Genomic DNA, 22,504 nt, shown 5'->3' with positions numbered 1-22,504 from the left:
AGCCCCGAACATAGCATTGCACCAGGCGCAGTTGCCAGCCCCATACAATGCAGTACCACAGACACAAATGATTGAACTGCAGGGATGAGAACCACAACGAGAAGGATTTATGGATCCAAAGAGGGTGTTACTTGTCCTCCACAGATTTCATTTGGAGTCAGAATATTACAGGAAAAGCAGTAATGCCCCAGGAATTGCACAGCACACATATGCTGTCCAGAAATTGCACTATCCAACACATACATCTAAGAAGTATATTGCAGCATATATACAAGAGGGCTGAGAGAAGAAAAACGGCCCCTAGTCTGTGAACACTCCTGCACTAAGTTCTAGTTATTGGTAGTGCCATTATTATATATGAGAGGTCACAGGTTGGTGTAGGTGAAGCCCACACCTCTTGGTTTCGCTGGAGAGAAAGTCCTGGCTACCATGCAATGATATGTTTGGAAAAGATGATTTCCACGCTAAGTGCGGTTGGTACAGTGTACGTTTATTTCAGTGTAGACTCATGGTGGTGGTCAGCCAACACATGTTTCAACCTCATGGGTCTTTATCGTGGCTAAAGTCCAAATGGGGGGGTTGTTTCCCCGGTTGGGGTCCTCTTAGAGGTTAAACAGGTCCTGTGCTGTCACAGTCTGGGTTCCTAGATGGGCTTGTGGCTGTGTATACAGTCCCGGAGGAGCGAATGTTGTCTAGATGTGTCTTGGATACAAGAGGACTGGTTTGCTCCCAATTTCCAAGAAAATGTAGATAATGTTTTGTGAAATGTACCACCTGCCAGATAGTACAGGCCACACCCTTAAACCGTTGAAGGGAACATTGCCCCACCCCTCAGGGCCCTTCCTGAAGCTCCACATTGATTATGTCAAAATGGTTAACAGGTACAGTAACTTTCGCTAATTAATTGTTGTTGTTTCTCCATTCGCTCTTTGGCTTGAATCTGGTCTATGTGTCCATCCTGATGCCAAATCGGCAGCTACATTTATGGTGTGTTAGGTATTTCCATGCTGGGGAATATGTGATGTCCTGAAATCTGACAATAGGGCACACTTGTTTAAAGAACTCTTTAAAGAAATTACCTCCCTGCTAGTGATAAAGCACAAACTGTGCTCAATTTACCACCTGCAAGCCAATGGAATGCAGAGCACCTGAACGTTTTATTGAAACAGTATTTAGCTAAGATCTGTCATTCTTTAAGTAAGAATTAGCTACACAGCCTTCCCATTGGTTTCTTTAGCCTCAGGAATCAGTTAGGAAAAGACCACCATTTAAAGCCATACAAGATAGTGACAAGCAGGAAGCTGCACCCACCAATCACACCCGCACGCACAGCCTCCAATGCTCACAAACCAGCAGAGGTATTAGAGGATGAGTTTCAGGGATATCTTAGGGACCTAACCAAAAGTGTTAGGTTATATCTCAACAGCTTGAACCACATCCACAACAGCCGGCTCGATCACAGATCGGTGACTCAGCAGCTCTGCAGCAACCACAGCTCTTCACAGGCAATCAGGTGTTTATCAGAACTTTCATCAGAAAATGGAATCAAAGACATTTTTAAGGACCATATAAGGTTGCCTATGCCACACCATCCGCTGTGAAAGTTAAAAGACAAAAGACCTGGATCCACCTCACTGACGTTTGAAAGGACACCAGTTCCAACCCTCCTCCCCATGGGAAAGACACCAAAGGACGAGAGCCCTAAAGATGAATTTTATTGACATAGTATTGGCATTTCAGGGATCAGTGCATTCTTTTGGACAAGCAAATATTAACTGTTCTTCACAGCCGCCAGGAGCAGCACATAGAATTAGAAAAATGTGTTGTGTATTGGTTGCTTGCTTTTCCTTCTTTTTTTTCCCTTTTCTTACAAAGTTGATGGGGGTTGGAAAGGGCGGATATAATGATACTGAAGTTGCATCTGGGTTAGCAAGTAGTAACGCACCCATGATCAGATGAAAAAGGGTCATGAGGGAACAGTTGGATCTGGATCAGGGGGTTCTTTTGACAGTATTTTGGATGTGCATCACCCTCACACAGATCATTTATGGTATAATCATATGCTGGAGGTGGGAAGAGAGAAGTCAAACAATTCATGTTACATTTGTTCTTTAATACCCCATGCAAATGGCACACCCAGACTGTTCATACCCCCAAGAAATACCACCTCTAATTGCACAATATATAGTGCACCTGGCCTTATGTAGGGTGTGTGGGTTGTTTCTGGGACACAAGGTTCAAGCAACAGTGAATGCTCTGAGAATAAAGGGAGGGAGCAGTTGCAGTGCCGCATAAGACCTCAATTACAGCTGAAAGCAGTCAATTTTCACAACAATAAGTTGGTCACAGGACTGATGGGGTGCAGAGCAGGAGCACTGGTAGTGTTTTCAGAGGAAGTAGTGGCAAATATCAATGAGACCTGTTGTGCTGTGTAGAGAAGTGCATCTATCCGAACACTTGTTTATAATCCAGAATGGGCTTAACCGGTGTGCATTACACGTGCCGTGCGAGGGATCTATCCCAGGGACCATACCGACGTAATGCAGGGAACCCAATGGGGTCACGGACTCTGTTTGCAGACCCAACAGGGATTTGACCATTTCTGATTCACTCCTCTATTTTGGGTTTCTTAATCAGCAGTAGCCTTGAGAACAATCTTGATGTCGAAACACGTGTCGGCTGTTTTCAAGATTAAAAGAATTAATTTAACCCTTCATGTTCACTGTTCATGTTATATTTTTTTAACAGTAGCCAACAGAATATTACTATAATTGGACTATTGGGCTGGGTGCGATTAGTATCACACCAAGTCGCTTTGACCTGTGTAGACACAATACATAGAAAAACCGACCTCGATTAAGCAATGTGAACATCCCAATAAAGTACAGATACTTACACAATTCTCCTTATGTTTTAGGAGTGCTGACAGCATGCTTGTCGACACAAATGGATGGTGCAACAGAAAACTTTATATTTCAGACCTCAATGGAGGAACTTCAGCACTCAGGGACATTTTCTGGCCTTGTGGGAGCTTTGCATACCTCCAGCTCCCACCATTCTGGAAAGGGGTTTGCGCCGTAACAACTTTACATTCCTTGGTCCTTATTGTGCCGATGCCCATATCACTGTTATAAATGTGCCCCCCCAGTCACACCTGTGCCACTTAGCCAGTTGTCGGCCCACTGATCAATGGGCCTCCACCACCATAAATGTTCCAACCATTTCTCTGAGGATTCTACTGAAAAGATTAAAGCTATTCCCAAACAATATCGGTTATTTAGCAAGACTGAAACTTTTTTCACTCCTGTGCTCATGCCAGGAATACAGACAACTGCCAATTACAAATGGTTGCAGATTACCTGCTTGGAGCTCATACAGATCGCGAATGACACAGAGCCCGGCCTCAATGCTATCAGACTAATGACACTGCAGAACTGCTACATATTGGATCTCCTCATTGCCATGGAGGGCAGCATCTGTGCCAGTATCGGCAGCTCTTGGTGCACCTACATACCACCCCATGATTCTGACAATGGGTCCCTGACACACGCCATTGGGGCCCTGCACAATTTATGTGCATCAATGGAAAAAGAAGGTGGGGTGGTGAAGGAAAATTAGCTAACTGCCATGTTTTCATGGGTTGCTTTGAAGATGAGCAAAGCCCTAAAAGTGCTAGTTCTCATTGTTGTCCTGTTACTTAACATATTTTGCTCCCGTCAGCTGATCCTAAGGTGCTTCACAAAGACGCTGCCTATAGCGAGGATTATGATATCCCTAATACTTAAAACAGGTGAGGCAACTCCTCTCTTGAAACATATGCACACAAAACACACTGTTACGCTCACCTGATATCCTCGGGGGTGTCTGGAAGGCTCTGAGATCTGGAACACTGGATGTGTAGTTGTCCAGTGCTGAATAATGAATCTTAGTTATTTGTAGGGTGAGCTATCTGTCCTGCGTTTCTTGTGCCGGGGCGCTTGATGTTTGTTGGCGAACTGCCCGAGTTGCTTCACTGGTGCAGTACACCTTCCTTGGCCCCAGGCCTGCTGTGACCCCGAATCTGCTGGTAGGCAGGTAGGTTTGTTAATTGTAAGTCTTTGTTCTGTTTATGTTGGGAATTTGTTAATGTCTTTATCTACTTCTTTTCAGATGCGAAGGTCTTGATACTGGCGTGCCAGATGGAGAGGCACGTTTTCTAGGTAAGAGAAAGCGCAAAGGGCAGCACCTTCATTGTCTTTTAAAGCTAACCTGTGTTTTCTTCTTCTTCTCCTCACAGGCCGCTGTGGTGCTGCGAGTGGATGAGAGTGAGATGAAAAACAGGCTCCCGGAATCCATTAAGGTAAGTACAGTGCCGTGCGGTTGTTTAATATTGAAAGCGAACCTGAATATGTCTCTTTTCCTTTGCAGATGTTGCTGTGGTGCTCCGGATGGAAGCGTGGCGTAGCACGATGGAATTCACGTAAAACTGATGGAATTCGATGTTTTCGAAGTGCGCGTTCTAATATTGTTTTTACCTTTCTTGTTATTGCAGGTTGCAATGTTCGAACAGCAGCTGTGGTAGCGGTTCGCCAGAAGTCCTTAAGCTAGTACTCACAGGTGATTGATGTTTCTTCTTCTCTCGGTTTCCACAGATTGCAGCCTAGTTGAGATGCTGAGTGCTGGATGGTGTTTTCTCAGGTAAAACAGAATAATCTTGTTCTTGTTCTTGCCGGATTACAGGAAGATGCTGAAGACCAGGAGCTGGACACGGTGAGCGTCACGCTGCTGGGCGCAGAATAACACGAAGCGTGTTCTGCAGTCAGGGTGTGGTTTATACAGCCCAGGTAAGTAGTACCAGGGAAAGTGGTTCCAGGCCTGCCACACCCAAAACACTAGACCGCGTGGCTTGGTTCTTAGAACTAGACTGTGTGGGGGCTTCCATGTTGGATTTAAAGGCCCATGTACATAAATAGGACCTAGTTTGAACAGCCCTTCCTTACTACATATGAGCCTGGTGCCAAAGGCGCCACGACTGGCTCCAGGAGCCCCTTTGCAGTGGTTTTAAGACCCTCAGGGTTCTGGTGGGAGCCTGCTTGTGGCACAACTTGTGCCCCCTCCAAGTGGTCATGACACACACAAAGCATCAAATGGTCAGGATATTGAATCAAATTGTTCCCCCAGGTGCACTATCCTCCAACTGATCCCATTAATTATACTGAACATTGGGTTGATTGCGCTGCAAAAGGGGATTGTGCATTTTTAACGTGCGCCTCGAGGAATATGCTCACAGGGGAGAGAGCCTGCGTCATGTTGGTAAAGTGTGGTTGCCCAAGGATGATTTAGACAGGGAGAGGAAGCAATTAGTTAATGCATTAACTAAAGGGGGGCATGTAGGCGTGCAATGTCCTAACTGTGGAAAAAGGTTTAGATTGCGCAAATTCTATTAGCATAGAGGGCTGGTCATTTAGAGTCAGCATTGTTGCTGTTTGCTTTGGCATTTCTGCACACATGTTATTTGGAGTTGTCTTCAGGACTTGAGAGATGTGTAAAATATGAGAAACCAAAGGGTGTCTCACCTACTAGTCCCTGGGATCTCTCTCTCAGGTGGCCAGCGCACGGCCATCTGCCTTTGTATCCAGACCCTTTGGGGGTGGACCAGTGCAGGAGGATCACTTGGGTGAGGGGTCTTCCCGGAGTGGGGGTGAGAAGACCGATGGTAAGACGCTGTATTCCCCCCTTTCCCGTACCCATGACCCATCCTATTTTATAGGATTCTCCAATGTCCCAACTTCCCCCCTTATATACACAAACACTGGGCCGAGGAAGAGGGCGGCTGAGAGTAAAGAGGCTATCCCTTACATATCCCATTGGACATGTCCCGCTAATCAGGTCAGGCAAAGTCAGCCACTTGACTTTAATTACATACATCTAATACCCACGTAATACCTATTAGCTCTCCCCACACGGGTAAAAGGTGGAACATAGAGACACACTTTGAGCAAGGTGGAACACGAGAAGGAGCAGAACTTCTGGGGCGAAGGCGGACCTACTGTAGCAGTGCGACGGATAGAGGGACGAGAGCCAATGGTAGAGAAACCCAGGAGCTCCTTGCTGGAGGTGGTTGCTTCCAAAAGGCTGTGAAAGACACGTGGAGAAGGCCAAATCCTAGACGAGAAGACTGCTTTGTGTGGCAAGGATGCCAGCGACCATCTCGGGCGAACGACAGAGTTAGGGATGCAAGGCCAAGCCGGTGGTATTAACCTTGACTCGTGAATTCAAAACTGCAAAGACGATAAAAGAATGAACACAGCTGGTGAATTGGTGTGCGACATGAAGGATTACCCTGTTCCAAGCCTCCTCATTGGCTGAGTGGCTGCCACACCCACCCCTGTTGGGAAGGAACATTGTGGGAGCGGGATTCCCTGTCAGGTAACTCCCCGGCGAGGGTCAATGAGCTTTCTTGTAACAAGCTCATTGTCCCTAGCTGGGTAGTAATAACATTTATAGAAGTTGTATCTCTTTTGAATTGTGTCTTGGATAACTGGAAGTGGTGGCAAAGCATCATGGCTGGGAATAACATTGATGCTATTTTAAGAAAGTGGAAAGTCCTTATTTCGCCAAGAAGAAAAGCTTTGTTGTTGTTGGAACTATGGTTAACAAAACTTTACCTTGATATTCAATCATCAAGAACTAATCAAAAACTTTACTACCTACATGGATTTCATTGTTTCTTTTTGTTGAACATTGGAGCTGAATTCACTTTGAATACTGGGGAAGGGAACTCACCCAGATAATTGAGAGGTTACCAAGAAACTGTGCATATCATTGTTGATATTATTTGAATTGCCATATTTTGGGCCTCATTACGACCCTGGCGGTACGGGGCAAACGGTGCCGTAAAAGGTGCCGGCGCCGTTTACCCCCGTACCTCCTCATTACGAGGTCCCCTCGCGGGACCCAGGAAGCAACGCCTGGTCAAACCAGGCGTGCTTACCGGGTCCAGCCAGGGGAAGATGGAGCAAACAACGGGCCAACTCGTAATGGCCTGTTGTTTGCTCCCTCTCCCATTCCCATTCAACCCTGTGGGGGCTGAAGTGGGAATGGGGAAGGACCGGGTCCGGGCCCTTGGAGGGAGGAATTACCGGGCCTTCCGAACTCGGAATGGCCGGGTTATTCCTCATTCTGAGGACCCGGACGCGATTTCGGTGGCAGCCATGCCGCCAATAGCGGCATGGCTGCCGCCGAATTCGTAATGAGGGCCATTGTCTTTATGTATTTGATGTTTAAGTGTGAGGGCCAGGCATCCTGTGTTAGAGGGTTTCCCATTAGTTTTGTTAGGCAGGGAAATCCTCATCACTGTTGGGTAGTGGGTCATTTCATATCATTTATAATTTAATAAAATGGTATGTTTTGATCAATCATCAAAATGTTGTCCACCTCGCATTGCTGACCCCTCACAGAGTGCAATCTTCCTTGACCCCTTGGATTGTTTTTATCGATCGGTTTTTGGGCCTACCTTTCAATTGTGAATCATTGCGATAAGAATGGTTTGCTAAATATTTGATTGTGCATGAATAAGAGGAAGAATTAATTACATACATGTGCTGCACCTCTGCTTTTGCAGAGAGGTATGCCTCCGAAAGAGGACACGTCCCACCCGCCCTTTCTTTTCTTTTTGTAAACTTTTTTAATTGTGTTTTTGGTTTTATAGAATTTTAAACGTTCCAGAATTATTTTGAAGAAGACATTAAAGAATACATATTACATATTAAAACATAATCATCAATCTGTTAAATGATATATACAATATGCATGAAAAATAAAGCAATACATTTCCTATATACCTATATAAAAGGGAAAAACGCATAACACGGAACAAACAGCAGCCTTGGCCCCAATGAGACTTAGTACTTCTGTAATTAATCTATTTAAGGCTAACAGGAGTGAAACACTATCTCCCCGCATCAGTTCACCCCAGAAGAATTCACCCAGTCATGTTGTTTCTTCTGGGGTGTGCGCTTTGAAATGATGAATTCTAATCAATGTAAGCTTCGGACAATAGAGGATGAGGTGTTTAAGTGATTCAGGGAAGGATGTACAACCACACATTCTACAAGGAAGTGGGTGCCATAGTTATGCAAACCAGGCACCAGTGCAGTCTAGGGTTGGCAGCTGCTTCTAAGTTGAAACGTAGATATACATTTGCGAGGCTCACTGCAAGGGAAGAGATAGATGTATTTAAGTAAATGTTTTCTCTTCCTCAGGAACTTGACATAGTCTGTGTAGGTCTGGTACAAATCTAGAAGATCAATTGTATCAGACCAATCCTTGGTAAATAATGTATGCTTTGCTCTAGCTTTTCTATGAAAAAGCTCCTCCACAACTGATTGAATTTCAATTAATAGATAAGACAATTTGCGAATTCAGTGGTTGTAAGATTACCATCTCCCCAAGATCAATATAAAGGGAGTTGGTTGAAGGCGATAGAATCCTAGCAAAATTAGCTAGTTGTCTACAATACACCCTACATTGCAGGGAAATGAACTCTAGTTCATGTCTGATAATGGTATTAGGAATAGATTTGGACAGACCAAGGGTTTCCATACATATAACTCCGCAGAGAGTGTTAGGTTAGTGGCCCAAGGGCATTGTTGTCATATCTAGACCATAAGGAATTATTGCTTCCACTTTTCCAAGATAGTGGCGAAGTAAATGAAGCTGATGTTTAATCTTCTTTAGCTGGGTTATCAAAGGTAATGTTTTGATCTTTAGCGAAGCTTTCCATTAAGACATTGGACAGCTGTTGGTGAGGTTGTATCCCAAGTATCAAATGGAAGTAACCTGTTCAAGCCTTTTTGCGTCCAATTTCAAATATATAACTTTAGGTATCATTTTGGTAGTAAAGGTGACAACCTTGGACTTGTTGCCGTTAACCAAGAGGTTATTGTGATTGGCGTATGCAAAGAACAGGTCAAGCTTTCGCTGTAGTCCGATCTGGGTCCTGTCAAAAAAGACCAGGTCATCGGCGAAAGCTAACCAGTTCAACCTGAGGTGGCCTAGCTTTATTGGAAATGACATGGCACGGGACCAAAGATGATCAATGTCGCTGACAAAAGCAACCCTGTTTCAGGCCTATTTGGGTCTAAATGTGGCCTGAATCATTCCCTAACTGGTCAATCTCACTTTGATTGATCTACCAGTGTGTAAGATTGCTAGCAATTGCACCATTTTTAGCAGGACACCCCAAATTAGCATCTTGTTCCACAAGATGGTACTGTTGACTCTGTCGAACGCACTACTCGTGTCTATTGAAGCCATGTACGTGGTGCCAGCAGAGCCATTTTTAACAGCAGCCAACAGATGGGTCATGATAGTGCCATTTAAATCTCTGCCCATAGATGGTCGAAATCCCCCTTGGTAGCGTGAAATAACACCCAAATGCACAAGCCAGCTGTTTAAATCTCTCAGTAGTAAAGCAGAGAACATTTTACTTGTAGCATCAAAGAGAGCAATAGGCCTGTAATTGCTAGGCTTGTTAATATCCCCTTTTTTATAGATTGGAACCATAATGGATTCTAACCACATGCAATGGAGGCAATGGGCCTCATCACGAGTTGGGCTGTAGCCCTTAAATGTGGTGCTAACAGTATTACCGCCGCATTTAAGGGCTGGCCCTATCACGAGTTGGGCACCAAACCGGCTGTTTTTCCTCCAGCTTTTTTTCTGGAGCTGAAAATCCCTGTTTTCGGCGGTATTACAGCCGGCTGCATTAGCCCACAGTATTAGCACCGAAAATTCCCCATTGGATCCAATGGACCCAATCAGGAATGGGGATTTACCGTTAAGGCCCAAACCGTGATCCAGTGGTAATAGGCCAATCTATAGGCCAATCTATTGCCACCAGGCTGGTCGGTGCTAGGGCTATTGCAGTCGGCGGTATTACAGCCAGGAATACAGCCCAACTCTTGATGAGACCCAATGTGTACGAAAAATAGACAAAGAGAATTTGTAAAGGGCCAACCCATAGTTGGGGAACACTCTTGATCGTATTACCCGTTTTTATCGATAACAATGGTCCGAATGGTACATTTGACCGATTTCGGCCAGTACCATTAGATCGATTTTTAAAAATACTGAACATGTGGAGCGGGGCTTGCAGGGGTGTCCCTTGCTTCACGTGTTCAGTATTTCAAGGCTTTGTGGGGGGGCTGCTTCCTTGCAAATGGAAGGGGGGGACCAAAAAATAAAAAAATAAAAAGGGACAATGCAGTGTTAGATTCAACCCGTGTTAGAGAGACGGTCTGACACCGCAGGGGTGCCGGAGAAGAGATGGCAAGCAAACAGGTAAGTAGGGGAAGGGCGGGGTTGTTGTAAGGTCAAATTTGGCCAAAGTAAAAAGCGATTCAGGGTGAAATTGACTACGGCCAATTCCGTCACAAATCATTTTACTTCGGTCAAACAACCCAAATCCCTCTTGATTACTAGGAGTGCTAAACCGTCAGGACCCAAGCCACTTCAGGCTTTTGACTTTGCGATGACCCATAGCAAGTCATTCTAATCCCACAGGCTGCCTCCCTGGACCATAGACCCAGTTATCCTGGTGTCTGCCACTTTCTCCTTTTCTGGTTTAGCATAATTTGTCAGAAAGAAACATTGTCCAGGTATCTGCAGCAATAGGGCATGATGTGTGTGACCTAGTCGAGCCCCCGGTTAGAATTTATAGTGGGCCAGAACCCAGCAGTATTCGTATGTTTTAATATTTCCAGAATTAACTGATTATCTTTGGTGCATCTGGGCTCTAAGTGATTTGATGTAATTCTTATATCCCTGTTTAATGATCTTTTTTCATTGACGGAAAATTGCTCTTTGAAAGGTGTTCCTGTGTCAAACCTCTTAGACATTTTTTCTTGCTTTTTTTGGCTTCAACCACCCTCTTGTCATAAACATGTATCCGTTTTATGAAGCCCATAGGCCTCCCGTTAGATGATAGTTGGAGAATTGTAGTGTTAAAACAATGAACGAGGAAAGGGTCAATCTGAGCCATTAAACACACATTAGGTATTAGTTTCCTTAAGGCTTTGGTGAAATGGTGACACGTGGTAGGGTTCCATTTAACAGTCAAACCACCCCTATCTTGAGAAACCATTGCCAAACAAAGATATAAAGTGTACAATGTGATGATGATCACTAAGTTCCAAATCTTCCATAATTAATGGACTGCACAGGGGACTTAGGTCTTGAGAAACATATGTAGTCGATCAATGAAGTTCCCCAGCCCATGCCAGGTAAAGGGGTTGTTAGCCCCTTCGCCCTCCACCTATGTACACAGTGACAAACCCCAAATCTACAAAAAGGAATACCAATCAACCCCCCAAGGCTTTGCCATCCGAGGTTGCGCATCTGAGAGCTGCAGAGATTTCATTCAGTCTGGCACCTTCTGTACAGTCCAAATTAAAATCGCCCCCTATAATGATAGAGGGCAAATGACCCTGGTCTAGCCAGTTAAAAATAGTAGCTCCCAATGCCTGTTGTAGTGAAGATTTTGTCGGGATTCCAATATAAGTTTATAAAGAGAATTTCAAGGTGTGATGTCTCAAGTAGTAACGCAACAGCAAGGAGACCTTGATGGGATGTTTCAACTTCATAATAGTGAGCTTTTATGTTTAGGTCAACTGCGATTGCTAGACCACCTGATGGAAGTCCCAAAGTGCCCCTTTTTTGGCTATTTTAATGAAAGTTTTGTAGCCCCTTGACATTGTCTCTTGGAACATTACTACATGTTTATCCGTCAAACCATAATCGTATGTTGCGAGGGCTTGATTGGGTTGCCAAAACACAAACATTCTAGGAGGTTATTGACAATTTCGCATGGTTAAAGATAATTTGGTGCTGCCTTGGAGTTAGCAAACATTTTTAGGGCAGCCTTCAACCAGGACCAATCCTGCTGTTGATCCTTGACCTGGGCTGCGCAAAAGATACCACTGGCAGAGGCTCAACCATTCGCACCTAACACTGCATGCAGGTCATTGCTGATTCCTTATATTGCTTCCTTCTGTTGTAATGTGGTGCCCGCTAGAAGAACTTCAGCCTCCTCAGTGGTTTTGAGGCATATAAGTCATATACCAGAATTCTTAATGTTGGTCGTTCCTCCAAAACAAGTCAAGCCACTATGTTAGAATAAAAGTGGCAGACCAGTCGATCTCCTCCTTCATCAGGAAATTCCACAAAATCGATGTCGCCCGTATGGAGTGAGCACAACGTGGGAATAACCTGAAAATGTCTCGGAGCTTGCTTCTGTTAATTGTTGAATGACCATTAATATGGATGATGTTGTCCCAGTCAATAGTTTTAATTGAGTGAAGATTTATCCCAGGTGTTTCTGAAGGGTATCTGCAGAAATGATCGAATACAAAAATACCTAATGAGAAATGAACGTATTTTTTGGTCTGAATTTATTAGGTATTTTTGTTCATTTTTATTAAAAAATATGTGGGTTGGGGTGGGGTGGGGGAAGTGTGAGAACCGAGGGTCTCCCGCCGCATTATTATTAAAAAAAGAATTTGATCAAAGAAAATTCGGTAATTTCTCAGTAGGTCATTTTTTTCCATCATTTCACAGTAATCCTTTCCGAAGCATAGGAATGAGCGGGTATGATTGTAGGTGCACTCGCTTTTTCAGGTGGCTTAGGGGCGTAATTAACCAAGTCTTCAGCAAATTGGCCTGAAGCAACTATTGGCTCCATGTGAATTCAATCCACTAGGATGCCAATTTCCTATGTTTGCCTTTTTATGTAAGTATGTTTTTGCAACATGTTAACTTTTTCCTGCGCCAAGTTACCTCAGGGTTAGTTGCGCGATATAAGTACAAATATGATGTCTTCGCCCCTGTGTGTTATAGGCCATTGATGCGCGTCTCAAGTAAGAGATCTAATGCAACATCCCTTGTGGGATGTAGAAAAGCCGTTATCTTCCTTTGGTGTCTAAGCTAACGGAACTGCATGGGAGCTACCGGCCACCAAATGCCCGGTAGGCGGTACAGTAGTATTTTCCTCGGGCTCCTGTGTGTTCAGGTCAATGATTTTACCTTTATTTGGGAATGATCTCCTAAATATAATAGATTGTTTTCTTTTATTGTTATTGGCTGCCCCATGCGCTATAGGCTTCTTCTTTTGTTGGCAGTTTTTCTTTGGTTTGGTTTTTCGGTTATATATGGTAAATGGAGATATCATAATCAATTCATCATTGATAGCCCGCCCTGATTCAACAACAGGACCAGGTTGAGCCCAAGGTGCGTCGAACAACACTGAGAGGTACTGATACGAGAGCAATTCTTTACCAAAGGAGTTGACTGTTCGGTGTTTGACTATCAATCATGGGCACGTGGGACGTTGCTGTCACTCCTGTTTGTGAGATCCTGTCCCTAGCCATGCTTTGGTTGCCTCTGACAGATCAACTAATGATTGCATTTTGTGATCCACTGCTGCTAGTTTGGCTGAATTCTCTTGGACAGCGTCTTTGATGTTGTGATAAAGTCTCAATAGTGATTCCAAAACGAAGTACAACGCTGAAATAGAGGCTTTTCCCAAAGTCTCCAAATGAGGCAAAATGTTCGACTTGCGTCTTGTTTGGGTCTTTCGTGAGGTTAAGTAGTCTGTATTAGATGATGTTATAGAATGGTTTGTTCTCAACAAAAAGCTGAGCCACAAATCAGGTACAGTAACAAACTACTTATTTTTTATTCAAGCCCATCTTGTGACACATGTTTCGGCACACCTAGTGCCTTTCTCAAAACAGGGAATTCATTTTAACAGTACTGTACATTACTTCTTGCCAAAACAATTAAGGCACGTTAATGTGCATTCAAAAATAAGAGCGATGAGGGAGTGGTGAGGGGGAGGAGTGTTAGGTTTAAAGAATACATTAACAGACAACATAGGGAGCAAAAAAATGAACAAAGAGAAAACACAAAAGAAAAACAGACGTTTTACGGTTTGTTCTGAGTTATACATAGGGCCTCATCACGAGTTTGGCGGTAACCCTTAAATCTGGCAATAGCGCTTTTACCGCCAGATTTAAGGGTCCGCCAAATCAGGGCTTCGGCTGATGTCCCTACAGCTCTTAGCTGAGGGGAAATCTGCCAAAATTTCGCGCTCATACCGCCGGCGGGAAATCCGCCGGTGGTAAGAGCGCGAAATTTCCCCATTGAGCCCAATGGGGAATGGGGCATTCCTGAATGGGCTCAATGCGGAATGGGGATTTCCAATTCCGCCAAACCTGTGATCCGGCGCTAATAGCGCCGGTGGGTTTAGCGGTAGGGCAGATAACACCAGCGCTATTAGCGCCGGCGTTACCGCCCAACTCGTGATAAGGCCCATAGTTATTCACTTTGTGACATGTTAATCCATTTGAGCATATTCTGACATCATTAACCCTCTTTTCCTATTGACTTTCTTTCACACAATGTTTAAAAGTGTGTCTTATATCGGTAACTGTCATTCCATGGTTATTGACGTTCTTGAGGTTGTCCATTAACCTAATCTGAATGAATTACAAATGATAGGCGTACAATGGTTATTGACATTCTTACAGCTGTCTATAGATAACTATGAGTTAAGTCCCCATATAGTGTAAATGAGTTACAAGAAATAGGCATACAACAGGATTTGAATCTTACCATGCAGGCATGTTTTTCTTTCTCACGACGTCTACTGTCCAATTCACGGGTTAGTCCCACCTGTAATACAGCATTCCTTCTCATTGTAGTGCACCTAATATGTCCTAAGTTTCATTTCCTGGAATCTATACCTGTCCCCATTCGCGATGGTAAATGTAAGGTCGATTTTAGGTGACACCAAATATAATTGTCATTGGGCTTGAATAAAAAAGAAGTAGCTTGTTACTGAACCTGATTTGTGGCGCAGCTTTTTGGTGAGGACAAACCATTCTATAATTTCATCGGACGTGGGGCATTGACCTCCGTGTTTCTCACATGTGAGACACCCCATATACCCTAATTAAGTTAATTGCTGCAACCCCCACTTAAATCCGTATTAGATGGTACTCTCAAGTTAGATTTCCTCCTAGGTGAAGAGGCATCCCTCCCTTGGGGATGACCTTGGTTGATGACCAGAGACGCTGAGTTGTTGCAAGTAAACAAGGAGGCCCCTTTGTCGCCCAGATCCCCCATTTCACAACATAAGCGCAGAAAGGACTTGTCCCGTTCAACCGAATTCTCCCATCCTTCTTGACAGAGGCCTCTACTGTGGCACCCAGCACTGGTTGGTTAAGGTGCCTAGTCCGAGAGTCGACTATGACCCCGGTGTGGGTTAAGAGATCCTCTGAACGCCCCTCTAGGGGTAAACATGACATTGGACCCTTGGAGGTTGGCATAGCCCCAGCGGTGGCCACGATTGGCTGCACCACCCCATCCTTTCGTATGTTATTGTTGGTGGCAATGCTATTAGTGTTCTGTAATCGACGGCATGCTCTGGGGTCATGCAGAAAGTTGTGATTTTGGGCTGCTTGTTAAATTTAGGTTTCAATTTAGAGCCCTGCTGATTGTGTTAAAGGCGGGGACTCAGGTATCAAGGTTTGCTCCGTTCCCCCAAGATCACACAGCGTGTCTAATTCCGTGGTCATAATGCGCTTGCTTTGGAGAGAGGCGGCCATAAAAACTGAAAGTATGTAAGCCTGTCAGCAAAACGATGGCTCATTTGCAGGAGACGAAAAGATGAGATCAAGCGTGAAGGGCGCGCAGTACATTCTAATTTGAGTGTGAAAGTAAAATGACTGGCGCACCCCCGTTAAGTGCTGTGATTATGAATTGCACGGCTGACTCTACTCAGTCTACTGTCTCTGGCGTCTTGAGAGTAAAAGGAAATGAATCCATTGAGGTGCTTTATAGACCGCCACAGAACACGAGAACACTCAGCGCCCTCCATGAAATGCCACAAAAGAAAGACTTATCTGCGGCAGAAACGCCGGTAATGCAAAACATGGCAAAGCAGAATGCGTTCACAAGAACACTCAGCGCACTCTGCTGCGTGCAGCTGGTTCTGAGGATTTTTTAAATTTATGTTTTTATTTTAAAGATAAAATAACACAAAGGAAGCAGTAAAATGAACTGTAAGATCATAAACAAATAAGTACAAATAATAACTTAATCAACGCAAGCATATACATAAGAACGGCCAGGAGAGAAAAAAGGGGGAGAAAATTCACATGGGCCCTCTGCAGGTGGGAGGTGGGTTTGCAGGAGGAAGCGCCCCTCCCCAGGGGATATGGGCAACACCTTTTAGGTGCTTGCCTAGTGGCACCCATGTGTACAGGGAGGGACACTAGACCTCCTAGACAATAGGGACCCAGACTACTAGGCACACGAGCAGGCTGAAGGTGGCAGGGACAACTAACATACTCCTGTCATACAGGTGGTCACTGACAGCTACATTAAAGGCCCTCCTCCATAGCTCTCAACTCACCCGCTTTTGGCGGGTGTCACCCGCCAAAGCATCTACACACCCGCCCACCCGCCAGCTCATCTGTTTCATCCGCCTTGGCAAAGGTGGGAGCTACGATTCATATTTTTGCCGGGACCCGATTTCGAGATCCCGAAATCGGGTCCCGGCGTGACTCTTCCTGCGCGAATGGAGGCGTGAAAAGCAAGTGTCAGGCTTTTCACGCCCCCATTTCCTCCCACTTCCCCTCCCTGGCGCTCTCCTCCAATGAGAGGATTGTGCCTGGGAGCATTCCTCCCCTCCCCCTCCCGTAAAAGGTCAGCGACATAGAAGTAGGGCTGCCGTTTCATGTTTTTACGGCAGTCCTACTTTTATGTTTATGGCCTTTCTGGGTTTTCACCCGCCTTGGTATCAAAAAAGGTTGAGAGGTATGCCCTCTTCCCATCCAGAGGGAAGGGAGGACACAGGGCCTTTGATGTAACAATGGGGGCTACCTGCCCTCAGGCCCTTTTTGGGACTATAAACAAGGAGGGCAAGGTAGCCCCTCCATTGCTCCTGTTCGATGTGCACTGGCGTTCCGTGCACACAAAACTGGCACCTGCAAGAGAAATGAATTAAAAAAACAACAACTCCCTCCCTTACATAAGTATTGCCAGGTGTAGGCAGCACCAACAATAAATGACACAATACGACAGTCAACGCTGGGATAAGGGTAGAAAGGTAAAACAAGCCCCACTAAAGAAGTCTAATCACTGAAATACAAAGAAGAGAAACTACAAACGCCTCGCAAGAGGCTAACAAAAACATTGAAATATGATGGTTAAAATGAAGGAAGCAAATGGAGAATTAAATAAGGCTACATCTAATGATGGCGTAAATATTGGAAAAGGATGAAATGCCTCAACACGCTAACGCCTCGTAAAGTGGCAATATAAAAAGGATACATGCTGTACAAAAGAAGGAAGCCGGTGGCTAATCAAGGAAGCAGAAATATAACTAAAATACCAAATGGGTAAAAGATAAACCCAGAGAAGAACTAACGCCTGCCAAAAGGCAATGGGGAACATGGAATATGCCACATAAAAGGAGGGAACAAGTGGCGGAAAGTGTACCGGACACGGCTCCACGCCCGGTCATTACAAAGTCTCAAGCTTTGGTATGAAGGGTGGCAGGGATCAGCCTCAAGTTGGCCTTATGGTAAGGTAGGGTCCCCGCTCACCTGATCCCTTGTTCCCCTAAATCGTTTTGTTTTATCATTATGTTTTTGTTTGGTTGGTTTTCTTTACACATAGCTCTTTACACAATAAGGTTTGTGGCCAAAGATTGTTCACCCTATCTGTCTGTCTGGTCTCATGATTATGGTACGGGTGCATGGCGGTATGTTGTAGTTATTTGCATTACTCCAGCCATCTTGTCACTCACCTGCACCGCTTCCCAGCACTAAAACACTTCCAGGCTTATAGCACAGTTAAACATACAGATCATTAACTGCACTCCGGATTTCATCGCATCTGTGATGCTGTTCCTTCGCATGAAAAGACACTGTTCTCCTAGAAAGGAGCGACAATCTCAGCAGCCAATCTTCCACACAGGGGCTAGTGTCACTCTTCCAGAATTTCAGGATATGTTTCTTAGCAGAATTGTGCGCCACAAAGCACGGGAAACAGAATTAGTTATCTGGACAGGTCTTCAGCCAAAGACGCTTTGCATAGATTTTGTATTTGGTGGGTGAGAGCCCACTGAAGTGTATAGGCATACAAGGAGTTTGGCGGATGAGACAACTGATTACAAGGCAGGTGATACCTGCCAAAAGCATGCGAGTTGATAGGTGTAATTTATGCCTTTCCCGTGTGTGGTGTGCACACCATGAAGTATCAAGTAACGGAGGAGAGTTAATAAATAGAGGCGGCCCGTGTCACGAGGACCTCCATGACAAGCAGCACTGTGTCTGTGTCATCTATCATCAGGCGGGTAGGCCTCATCTAGACAGGGCTCTGCCCAACAACACTGGTGACGAGGCGGTTGCCACGTCAGATCCATTCCACTTGGTTGTGAACCCGCAGTGCCACCGCTGGATTCCCTCGTTGACTATGCGAGCTGCTAGACGACCTCAGGGATGGCTAGGCAACGGCTACACAGCAGCGGTGCCCCGCAGGCCCAGCCATACCAGGTTTAAAACTCCTGCTTTTCCCGGGCCGCAGGCAGTGCAGCAACCCATGTAGGTTACCTAAACTCTCCCACACGGTCACCTGACTCGGTGTGTGTGAGGAGAACAAAACAATTATAATTATAAAGAAAGACACCACCTGCTCCACACCAGGCACTGCTGATATTACGCAGCGATAGGAGGTTGCAGCGCAATACATGCCCACAAAATTAAAACACCATTTGACTATGCAAAACCCATCAGTCTAAGAAAAGGGGAGGACAGTTATCTACCTTAAAGGTAAGGGTTGCACCTCCCACCGGGAGTGCTTGTGCGCCCCACCACCAATAACAGACATGTCCAGCTCCACATTATATACTACACTGTGCCACTAAGTAAAGACCGTTCAGCAACACAATCTCCACACGAGGGTTGCAGCTCCTAGCCAGAGTGATTGCGGGCTGTTAGGAAAGATTTCGTAATTGTAGGTAATTTTCCTTCCATGTGGCAACCCCTAAACTTTTTGCTGTTGTTTTTCACCTTGTTCTTGACTTTGCCAGAGAAGTGCAGCCTTCTGCTGCACTCCTCTGGGCTTTCGCTCCTTTTCTTATGGGGAAACTGACATGCCCTTAAGACAGTCAGTACCGGGGAACGCTGTTTCCCGTAGTTTCTTTTATCATGTTGCGGCTTTAGTGCAACATGACACAAGAGGGCACTGTAAGCTAAGTTACAGCTCTCTTGGGTCTCTAGCCTTCTACAGGCCCTAGATACTCGTTTAGGATTGTATTTGATCGGTGCAGGTCATTCAGGGACTGGAATGGCGGCACCGATCGTTTTGTGTATTTTGAGCTCCTTTTGGCGTTCTAAGCGCGTTTTTCGCGCTGAACCCAAAATGGTGGCCTGGCTCCCAAAATGGCCAGACCACGAGGCTCATTTGTCCTGTCCGCTGACCGTCTTGCTCCCTTCACCTTCCCCAGGTCGAGCCGACCCGGGGCCTTCCTTATTTGGGCATGTACTTTCCCGCGAAACACGGATGTTTTTGCGGGCTTCTACATGTCTTTTGTGTGCCTCCAGGGTGTGGGCTGGGATGTCTGGTCCCAATACACATCCTGGGTTCCAGAGAGTCTAGGGTGGTGTGAATGCCTGGGACCACCGTGGTCCGTGATTGGTCCACAAATGGTGTGTGTGTTGATGAGTGGATCTCCCATTGGGTCCCCTCCGTTTTGGCGCGAAGGGAACCGTGGATAAGAGGGGGCTGGAAACGCCACTACCAGGTCGATCTCCTGAGTTCTCACGAACGAAGGAATACAGGAGCCAAGTATCCTGCAACCAAGAGGCTGGACCGAGGAATCGCTGGTGACCCGCTGAAGGACTCCTCCTTTGCACTGCTGTCGTCCTGTGAAACCCTTTCCTCCTTTGATCGAACCAGAAAGCCTGTACTGGTGCTTCGACCTTTGGAATAGCAGGAACAGCTATTCTCGGCGACTTCATCATCTCCTGCCAGTAAGCCTTCGGAAGCGTCTCTGGGCCATCCAGTTGACTGACCAGCTTACAAGGGAGTCTTGCTCTGTAACCGCCGCCAGGTTGTGTTGTATTTCGAGTCCTTGTCACTCTCACACGCTTAGTACACTTGGCGTTCCCAAGTCTGAAGTGAGTAGTGTACATTTGGCTCAGATACACATGGCCGCTCCGTTGCCCTGCTGTGGTGACAAAACTGTGCAGGTTTCTTCGATTGGGACGTCTTTTTTCTCTACACGACGATGAGGCATTCCCGGCTCTTCTGAACCTGCCAGCTGCTGAAACTAACGTGGAGAAGCCTGGGTCTGCTTGCATCGGGGACCGGTGAGTAGTATAGCTAGGATCTCATCGCCCTCCTGCAGTAGCCCATTGCTTTTCCCCGCTGTGTAAAAACAGCACCCTTTTGTCCGTACTCGCGCTCTGCTTCTGCTCACTGTGGAGGCTGCGCTTGAGTCGCGGAACCTGTTCTCCTTCTGTTGTGCACTAACCCAAACTGCCTGACTTCCTCCGAAGAGCTTCTCCTTTTGCCCGTTGGCACCAGCGTGTGCAGGTACTTTGAGCACAAGGCTCCACTCTTCGCAGGGCTCGGACTTCCATCTAGTTAGGTGCCTCTGAAGGCGAACTGAGTCTAAAGCATTGTATCGCACTGCCTGTTTTCCTTCCCTTGCAGGTGGACTACACATTTCGTGCATATAACGCTTGCGACTGTCGTATTTGTATATATATTGTATTGGTATGGTATGTGTTGGCTTAATATTGTGATATTGTGATTTTCTCGCTAGGGTCATTGTTTTAAAGGCCTTAAAATAAATGTGTATATATTTTTGATATAACAACTGTTTGGAGTAGTTTGTAAATGATCTTGCTTTGTGTGCTCATTGCGGGCTTTCAGTCACCCTCACCCCTCTTGAGACCTAGTCATGACCGCCGCGATCGCTACCTTGATTGGTCTGGCTCGTCCAGAGGTTACCCTGTTCCAAGTAATTAGGTTGGCCTTCTGAACTTCTGCACCACCAGGACAGAGTTCAGAAATCCGTCTTAACAAATTTGTGTACAGCGGTGGGATACGACTGAAGGTATCCAGTGTTGCGCACGAACTAAGGCATTTCAGGTTATTCCAACCAGGACACGTAGTGAATTGTTGTAGTATAACTTTAAAAAGGCCATAGTCCTATCTAACAGTATGGAAACAAATACCTTGTTAACTTTAAATGCTTCCAAATTAGAAACATTGAAGAAGATGTGTGCGGAGAGAGGTGTTTCCTCTCAAGGCACGAAATTGGAAATGATCCAACGAATCGTGGCGTGGCAAGAAGCGCAGCTTGACGCTATAACTTCTGAGGACAGTGCAGAAGGTGGTGAGCTGCTCTCACTGGTAGAACCGACGGTTCTGCCGCTGCACTGATCCATCGCGACCACGAGGACAGGGAGGACGAGATGTCTAATGTTTCCTCTGCCAGTGCTGATGGGGAGGCTATGCTTGAATTCAAGAAGCAAGAGCTGCGGTTTAGGCAGCAGGAGCTTGAATTCAGCATAGCCAAACTAAAAATCGAACAGGCAGAAAAACAGAAAGACAGGGATCACCAGTTGGAACTGGCCAAGCTTCAGGTTGCAAATGGGTCCAAGGGTCCTGGACATGGGTCTGGGGCCTCCTCTCATCCACGGTTTCCGAAAGATCTGCTCAGTGTGTATGAAGAAAGGAATGACATTATGGACTGGCTGAATGCGTTTGAGTATGCATGCGAAGTTCAACAAGTTGACAATGCTGATAAGATTGCCTGGTTAGTCAGCAGACTGCCCCATTCTGGCTGTAGTGCCATTATGGAAATGTCGAAGGCTGAGCGAGCTGATTTCGCAATGTTAAAGCAAACTCTCATTTTAAAGTTTGGGAAGACTCCGGCCCAATATTTGAAACGTTTCAGAGAGTATAAGAAAAAGGAAGGTGGTACTTGGGTATCTTATGTCACTGAATCCTTGAAAAACTTAACTGGCTGGGTCGAAGGTTATAAGGTTTCTACCTTTGAAGGCATGATAAATCTTGTCATGCTGGAACACATTTTTGCTTCTTCTTCCCCGGAGCTTAAGCAGCATTTGGCCGATTCGAAGGAGATAGATCCTAAGAAGCTGGCCATTGCAGCCGACTTATGGGTGTCACATCGAGTGTGCCATAAGGACAAAACTCATCCTGGTAAGCAGGAGGAAGGGAAAAAGTCCAAAGATATGGAGGGTGAACAATCTGCTAAATCTTCTTCCCATAAGGGCCACAAAAAGAAAAATAAGGGTAAGACACAAGAGAACTCGCAGGGTAGTGGAGGTCCGCCTCTGAAACAGAACTCTGGTTACAATAAGCCTCCCTATGTAAACAGACCCAATGGATCTTGTTTTGCTTGTGGAGCAACTGACCACGT

This window comes from Ambystoma mexicanum, chromosome 4p (genome assembly GCF_040938575.1).
Source record: "Ambystoma mexicanum isolate Mex_15411 chromosome 4p, UKY_AmexF1_1, whole genome shotgun sequence".
Lineage (NCBI taxonomy): Eukaryota > Metazoa > Chordata > Amphibia > Caudata > Ambystomatidae > Ambystoma > Ambystoma mexicanum.
This window is presented reverse-complemented; position numbering follows the sequence as displayed.